An 8,647-nucleotide genomic window follows, 5' to 3' on the forward strand; every position below is an offset into this window, starting at 1 on the left:
ACTGATTATCAGAGAAATGCAAATCAGAACTACAGTGAGGTATCACCTCACACTGGTCAGAATCCATCATTAAAAAGTCCACAAAGGATAAATGCTAGAGAGGGTGTGGGTAAAAGGGAACCTCCTACGTGGCTGGTGGAAATGCAATTTGGTGTAGCCACTATGGAAAACAGCATGGAGATTCCTCAAAAGACTAGGAATAGACTTACCGTATGACCCAGGAATCCCGCTCCTGGGCACATATCCAGAGAAAACTCCGATCCAAAAAGACACCTGCTCCCCAATGTTCCCAGCAGTACCGTTTACAACAGCCAAGACATGGAAGTGACCTAAATGTCCACTGACAGATGCCTGGATAAAGAAGCTGTGGGATATTTATACAATGGAATACTATTCAGCCATAAAAAAGAATAAAATAATGCCATTTGCAGCAACATGGATGGACCTGGAGACTGTCATTCTAAGTGAAGTAAGTCAGAGAAAGGCAAATATATGCTATCACTTAAATGTGGAATCTAAAAAAAAGAAAGAAAGAAAACACTAATGAACTTATCTACAAAACAGAAACAGACTCACAGACAGAAAACAAATTTATGGTTACCGTGGGGGAAAGCAGGTAGGGAGGGATAAACTGGGAGTTCAAGATTTTCAAATATTACTACTATATATAAAATAGGTCAAAAAAACAAACTTCTGTATAGCACAGGGAACTATATTCAATATCTTGTAACCTATAATGAAAAAGAATATGAAAACGAACATATGTGTGTACATGTATGACTGAAACATGATGCTGTGCACCAGAAACTGACGCATTGTACCTGACTATAATTCTATTAAAAATAATAAAATGAAAATAAAAAGTAAAATATGACACAAATGAACTTATTTGTGAAACAGAAACAGACTCACAGATGTAGAAAACAAATTTGTGGTTACCAGAGAGGGAAAGAGGGGAAGGACAAATTAAGAGCTTGGGATTAGCAGGTACACACTATTATACATAAAACAGATGAACAACAGGTCCCGCTGTGCAGCCCTGGGGGCTACATTCAGTGCCTTGCAGTAGCCTCTAACGGAGAGGATCCTGACTCAGCTGGACACGCAGAACTGAATCACTTTGCTGTAAACCTGAAACTAACACAACATTGTAAATCAACTCGACTTCCGTAAAAGGAAAGGGGAGGTGCAGCCGGACTCCCATCACCCTAGAAAGTCCCCCGGGCCCCGCTCCAGCCCAGCGCCCCTCCTCCAGGGCCTCGGCCTTTGTTTTGTGAAAAGCTGCCCAAGGCGGTTTTAAGAAGCTTTTCTGTCATCGTTTGGCTGCAGCGCTTCCCAGAGGAGAGGCCGGGGCTGGCTGCCATCTCCAAGGCCCTTGGACCATCACTCCCAAACCTGCAGAAATGGGCAGGAGACAGCGCCAGGCAGCGAACCCCAGGGGCTGGGGGCTGGGGGCAGGTGGGGGTGGCTCGCAGGTCTGCGTCACCCACGGAAACGCAGGGTTCAGAGCCTGTCTTCATTCTCGGGATGAGGGCCCAGAAACCTCGGTGGCCCCGGGCAGCAGGCGGGGAAGGCACCCAGAGCAGTTCCTGGGAAGAGAGGAGACAAGGGAGGCGCCCCGAGGGGTCAGAAGTGCCACCGGGACTGGACAGTCAGGAGGCTTCGCCCCTTCTCCTGGGCTCCCCAGGGCCACAGGGCAGGCAGCAGCCTCTTCCAGGGCACGCAAGGCAACCCATGTTTAGGTCTTCCTCCAATAATCCTGTCTGTTGGTCAAAGCATCCTTGGAATTTCAGCAGACAGTCTCGGAGGTCATTTACCCTCTGCCTCCTGAAGCCCAGCTGGCCGCCTGGCCAACACCTGCCTTGAGCACAAGTTAAAGTGGCCAAAGACATCGTGGGGGTCTCCAGGTAAGCCCACCCACCCCCAGCCCCACGCACAGAGGATCGCGTCCTCAAACAGGGAGAGCATCGCCCTTCGATGACACAGTTCAGGAGAGGTGTCGCGATGCAGAGGACTCGTGCCCTACCTGGGAAAGGGAAGAGACCGTCCCTGCGGGAGCAGCGGATGGCCGTGGGCCGGGGCAAAGCAGCAGGAGCCGCCTCCCCCGCTGGCCTCCCTGGCACACAAAGGCCTCCTCCAGCCGAGCAGGAGACTCACGTGAGCAGCGGAGCCACGAACAGCGCAGGAGCGGGCCAGCCCTTTGTAGCTGAGAATCGCCCGACAGGGGTCCGGGGGTTGGGGAGGCAATCGGGGGCATCTTGCTGGGGGGATGAGGGTCCCACAGACACCCCGTCCTCTGTGCCAGCCACTCCCACCAGCCCTCCGGCTCCGCTTTGGCAAGTCCCAGGGGTGGTGATCCTGGAAACAAGCCCCCGACCCCATTAACAGCCCTCCCTTGGGGTGCCCTCCCAGCCCCCGCTGTCTGGGCACAATCTGACATCACACCAGCATGCTGGGCTGTTTGCAGTGGGAGGTTTTGGAGGAGAATTCTACCTGGAATTAGTTCAAGAGCTTCGTCGGAAACCTGCCACGTGAATGTCCCCTGGAGTCTGCCTTTCGTCTAAGCCCCTGCCCACCCCCCACCCCGTGGGCAGAAACACGTGCTTATTCCAAGAAAGGAGGTTAAGTACTGGCTCCCCTGCGGAGTCAGATGTGTCTCCGCACACCCCACACGTGCACAGAGGAGGAGGAAAACCACCTGAGCTCCGTCGTGCACGCGAGGGGCCCCCCGTCAGGATGCTGGCACCCCGCTCTCCTTTGCACCCTCCAGCTCAGCCTCAGAGAGCAGATGACTGAACGGGAGGACAGAGAGAAAGGTGATCTCAGTCTCTGCGCCCCCTTAGAAGGTGTCTTATCTGCACAGAAGAGGGCACGGGGGACTGACTTGTGTTTGGGCGCCCAGCACGGCCCCCCCACCCGGGACCCCCTTCTCCCCTCGCCTCTGGGGCATGCTGGGGCGTCCCAGCTCCGGAGGGGCGTATAACCCAGGCCTGACCCATGGGCTCCAGCCATCCCCTGGCTCACACGGGGGCTGGGACGCAGTGAGCATCCGGTCAGCCCAGGTGCCTGGAACCTGGGAGGACCGGTCCTGAGCGGGCGTCCTGCTCCCATGCACAACGTGCGGTGAGGAGAACCAGGGGCTGAGGCCAAGCCTGGGACCCACAGTTCCGGGACCTGCAGTCGCTTCCCGGGTTGGAGCCAACGGGGGTGGTTTCTCCTCATCATCTGCCGCCAGGAAGTCTGACCCAAGTGAGCCCCACTCTCAGGTAAGGCAGCGGGGCCAAGGCACAGCCCACGCTCACACAGCTGCTGAGTCACAGGGCTAAGCTTTGAGCTCAGGTCTGTGTGAATCTGCCTGAAGTAAATTTCATCCCATTTCATCAGATCCAAGGTGGATCATCATTTTATAAACCACTAGGAAAGAACGAAAAATGCCGCCCACTGTCCTGGAACACAGTGTTTTCTTATCGCTTTTAATTTGATTTTAAAATTCTTGAAAAAACTCTTTTAGACTTACTTAGAGTTTTTTAATTTCCTGTTGAAACCAAGTCGCCCCAAAGCCGAGTTCCTCTGCTGAGGTCCCTCTCTTGCCCACACCTGCTCCCCTCAAGACAGGCGGGCGCCAGAGGAAAGGGGAGAGTGAACCCGCACAGAAGCCCCCGTGCCCCTTATGCTTTAGTCTCCCCTAAGTCTCTCGGGGCTGGCTCAAGCGTGAGTGATAGGAAATGTGAAGATGTAGAAACGCAGAAGGCTTGTCGGGCCAGAGACTGGTGACAACGGAGACCATAAACCAGCCACGCAGCAGGGTCCCTGAACACCTAGTTCCCTGAAATACAGACGAAGGGCTGGCACATTCTTAAGCTGTTTTTTTGCAGGAAGTAGACCCCCACTAGATGGACTGTTAACTGCAGGTATGTAGACCCCAGACCACTGCTTGAAACCAGAAGATGGGTGATGCTCCGAACTTCACCTTGGTCTCAACCCATCCGAGAGTTGTGCTGAGCAGCTCACACCCCTGACACTGCCTTTAAGACTTGGAGGTGCTCTCGGGACGTGAGTCTGCCATCCCCCCAGGTTGCCAGCCTCCTGAGTAACACAACCTTTCCTTTTCGACCAACACTTGTCTCTCGAGTGTTGGCCTTTCGAGCAGGGAGCAGCTGCACTTGCGTTCAGTGCTGGTCTCATCTGGTTAGAACATGTGCCCCACACACATGCATACAAAGGGACGTGTAAGGGCTAGGAGGCGTCAAAGGAAGGGTTTGGCCACAGTCAGGACCCCTACTCCTTCCCCACCTGGTCCCAGGGTGGCCCACGGCCAGGGCCTCGAGGTTCCTGGGACGGGGGAGAATGTGAGTCACGTCCTGTGGAGGGGACCAGTTTGCACGTGGTCCCCACAGACTGCAGGGAGCTTGCTTCCCACTTGATTCTGGAAGCATCGGTGAGACTTTTTTTACCTGCATTTTACTGTGAGGACCAGGGATTTGCAAGTGTCCCTGGCCACTCATAAGTCCATGGCTGAGCCTGGATCCCAACTCATGCATTCTGGGTCCAGAGCACGAGGGAAATATGAAGGTCGAGGAAAGAGAGTTGCTGTTTCTACAGCCGCCTGCTGTCCAGGTCTCTGAAGAGCCAAGTAACGTCCCCTTTCTTCCCACCCAAGTCCTGAGCTGTCAACTGAAACACAGATGACAGCGGTGAGCTTCGGTTTTATTCAGGGACTTGCTGAGGACTCTAGCCAGGAGACAGCCTCTCAGGAGCTCTGAGGAGCTGCTCCGAAGAGGCGGGGGGCGGTCAGCGCACGTGAGCTTGGAGAAGGGGCGCGTGCGCTCAGAACCACGTGTCGGTAGACGGCTGCTGCTCGTCACCGGGGCAGGTGTCTCCAGCAGTGACTTCAGTGCTTTTCTAGGAGGGAGAAGATGCGAGAAGCGGGCTCAGAAACTCTTCTCCCCAAAATATCTAACTATCTGAAGGCCTGCCCCGCCAGTCTTCCCAGAGCACAGAGCGCCTCCTTCCTGAGCTCTGTCCTGAACTCTCTTCAAGGACGAGTTGAAGGTCAGTGACTGCAGTGGCTAATGACCTCTTCCTCATAGAACCAGAGGGCGAGTGACATTTTTTGTCAGAACCAAATAAGAAATGGGACAAATGTGCCAGCGGGTGGAGAATCTGAATCGCACTGCTGTCGTGGATGGTTGGGGGTGAGCTGTGGGCAGAGCCGAGCAGGGTCCCTGCCCCAGCGCAGACCTGGGGCGCCCCCACAGGAAGAGCTGAGTCATGGGCAGACACGCTCGCCTGGCTGGCTGCCTCCCCTGATCCAGGCAGAGCTGGGGAGGAGAGGCCCGCCCGTCAGCTCAGGAGGTCTCCTGTTTTGTCTGCCTCCAGCCGGCAGAGGTGGGTCAAGGCTGCCTGAATTGGAAGGTTCCCCCACTGCAGAGGGAGGAGACAGGGCAGCAGACCAGCTAGGCGCCTCCAGTGGATGGATGTCTCTCCCCTGGAAGGGGAAGCCAGGAGCGGACAGTAAGCACCCTGTCCGGCACCCGCGTCCGTCCTCTGTGCCCTGGCGGTGTTGGCTTTGTCTGGGGAGCGTCTCTCTTCTGTTTGATGGCAGAAACCGCCAGTGGACCTCCTGGTGACACAGAGATGCTCCCGGAGCTGCTGGGAAGTTCGTGTGTGACGGGGGTTGGGGAGCCGGAGAGCTGGATGCTCAGGGCAGACACGCCTCCACCTCATGGGAGCCAGGCCTCCGCTGGGAGTGCACAGTGCAGGCCAGTCTGAAGCCAACCAAAAAGACACAAGCACCCTCCATGTTGCAGGAAAAGGGAGTTTCTTACAGGAATTGAGGCCTTTATGCATGTGAGGGTGGCCAGGGATTGAGGTCTGGGAGAGGGGAAGAAAACTGTGTCTTAGAAGCTGAAGCCCCCACATGGGACCGCAGCTGGGTCTCCACAGAGGGCCGGCTGAGCACCCCCTGCCCCATCCAGCACGATGTCAGAGCCGCTGTGTTCACCACCACATCTGGCTGCGGGGACCTCCCTGGAGCTTACGGCTGCCCCGAAGACCTCACCGCCTCTGTCGCACCAGCCAACCCCACCCACCTGGGGGGGCAGCTTCCAGCCTCGCAGAACGGGGCAGCGAGCTGACAGCAGACGACCCAGCCCTCTGAATGGGGGGGAGATGGAGGGTCTGAACCCTCAGGAGTTGGGGAGAGTCCACCGCGGGGGCTGAGGAGGAGGGGAGAAAGGCACAGAGGACCCAGTGCAGACGGAAGGACCAAGGGGTGCTTCAGAAGGGTGACAGTAAGGTCCCCTCCACTCCCCTTTCCGGAGGAACTTGTGAGGCAGGGACCACCGAGCGCAGGTGCAGCATCGGCCACCGAGAGAAAGGGGCTGCAGCAAGCCGGCCGCCCGCCTGCAGGGGCTGAGGGCCGATCGACCCTGGAGGGCCGTAGGCTGACCTTGCCGGAGGAAGGGGGATGGCTACGTGTGCTGTGCATTAAAGGGAGGCCTCGCTGGGGCCAGTGGGGCGGCGTCGGCACAGCCATCAGCGGCACAGCCTAGCGACGGGAACCTTTCACTCCGGCAAACCGTGACGTCACACACGCGCACACGGTCGTTGTCGCGGAACCGCAGACCCCTCCCCCAAGCCCGTGAGGGATGCTCTTCTCGCTGGGCGCTGCTTCTCAGACAGTCACCACCTTCTCCTTCTTCTGCCTCAGGAAACCTCAGATGTGTCCCGCTGTGTGTGAGAGTCAGGATTCTCCAGGGCCACAAAACCAAAAGGACGTGTACGTGCACGGAAAGTTAGTCCAAGGACTGGCTCACAGCCGCGGAGGCCGTTGGCCCCAAACCTGCAGCTGGAGACTCAGGAAGAGCCGGTGCTGTGGTTCAGGTCCCAAGTCCGTCTGCGGCAGAACTTCCTCTTGCTCGGGCCACGTCAGCCTCTGGTGCTACGCAGACCTTCACCTGATCAGACGCAGCCCGCCACACCATGGAGCCCACTGAGTTAAAGGTTGATCACATCCAGAAACACCCTCCCAGAAACATCCAGAACAACTGTAGGCCCTGCATCTGGGCACCGTGGCCCAGCCCAAGTGACACGTAGAATGCATTGTTGCAGATGGCCTTGAGATGGTGCCCAGGGGTCCCTGCCGGTGCTTTGTCACAGGCAGGAATCAGGCCATGTGCCCTGCAGGATTTTCTCCCTTATTCCCCAGTAGGACGGCTGTCACAGTGTATCAGAGCCACCTGCAGAGGCCCCGTGGCCCAGGAAACCCCCAGGAGATGCAGTTGGCTGTTTCTCACCTCCCTGCAGGGGTCACTGAGGCCATCCCGGCCTCACTTTCCGACCCAGACTGCGGGCTTTCATTGCCTCAATGTCTCTGCATTGCCGTTGCTAAAGTCGCGGGGGCTTCCCCAGGGCTCCCCATTCCCCCCGGCCCATTCTGTCTCCCAGCGCCCTCCCTTGGCCTCCCATGGCTTGCTTAGCTGTGCTGTTTACCTCCATCTCCCTAGGCCCTGAGGTTCACAAGCACAGGCATTTGGGGCCAGCGTGCCCCCAACATTGTCCACATCAATGACAGGCACCTGGTAGATACTCAGTAAGTTCTGGTTGAACAAATGAATAATCTATATTTCAAAATCAATTCTCACCTAAGCTTGTCCAGTGGAGGCCCCAGACAATAATGTCACAAGCAAATCTCAACAACAAGAGCCCCCCGAGGCCTCCAACCCCCTCTGTGAACACGGGATTTGGACCAGCAGATCCCCATGGGCCCTCCGGCAAGACTCACCTGTGACCCCACAAGAGAGTGGGTGTTTTCTCAAAGTCCAGGAGAGTGCGGAGCAGGAGAGGGAGGGACAAATCTCCCCGAGTCCTAAGTCCCACATGGCCTCCTAGGTCCCAGCGGGCCGGGCCAGGGCTCGCGGACGCCCTCTGGATGGGACGGTCTGCCCTGGCGGGCTCAGGGGAGGGCTGGACTCCCGCCTTCACACAGGATGGTCCATGGGCAGCAAATATGCTTGCAAAGACCAGCAAAGGATCAGAGGGGGATAAGCCAGCCCCAGGCCAGAGGCAAAACTTTGGGCGGCAGAAAGAAGGCAACTTCTTCACCAGGAAACCCCCACTCCCAGCACAGAACCCATGGGGACCCCCAAGGGAACCCACGTCACCTCCAGACCAGAGGGCAGGCCAGCCCCTCTCCTGACAGCCCCGCGCCGAAAGCAGCTGCTGATTCTCCTTAATTAACTTTTAATTCGCTGATTTCACTCCCTGGTGTTTGCCAAGGTGTTTGTTGGGAACCCGAGAAGCTGAAAATTCACATTTTCCAAAGAAGCAGCAGCTGTTCGCTTGGCTCCTGGCCAGCTTGGGGGGGGGGGGGAGTCCTGAAGGTCATTAGAAAAGCAGCCACTTTCTCTGCCCCCGCTGTCCCTGAGAGCAGGACCAGCAGGGGAGCCAGCCTTCCCAGCCGCTGCTGCGGTTCTCTGTCTCATCCTGCCCCCTGGTGTCGGGGACCCAGGACACCAGACTCGGTGGGCGAGGAGGCCCAGGGAGCAGCCGCCTTTACCACGGGCTCAGCCCCCAGCCCCTCCCCGCGGTCAGGGCTTCTCCCCTGCAGAGGCCCAGGTGGGGTGAAGTGGGGCGTCTGGGGCCA

This window comes from Camelus dromedarius, chromosome 14, assembly GCF_036321535.1.
Source record: "Camelus dromedarius isolate mCamDro1 chromosome 14, mCamDro1.pat, whole genome shotgun sequence".
Lineage (NCBI taxonomy): Eukaryota > Metazoa > Chordata > Mammalia > Artiodactyla > Camelidae > Camelus > Camelus dromedarius.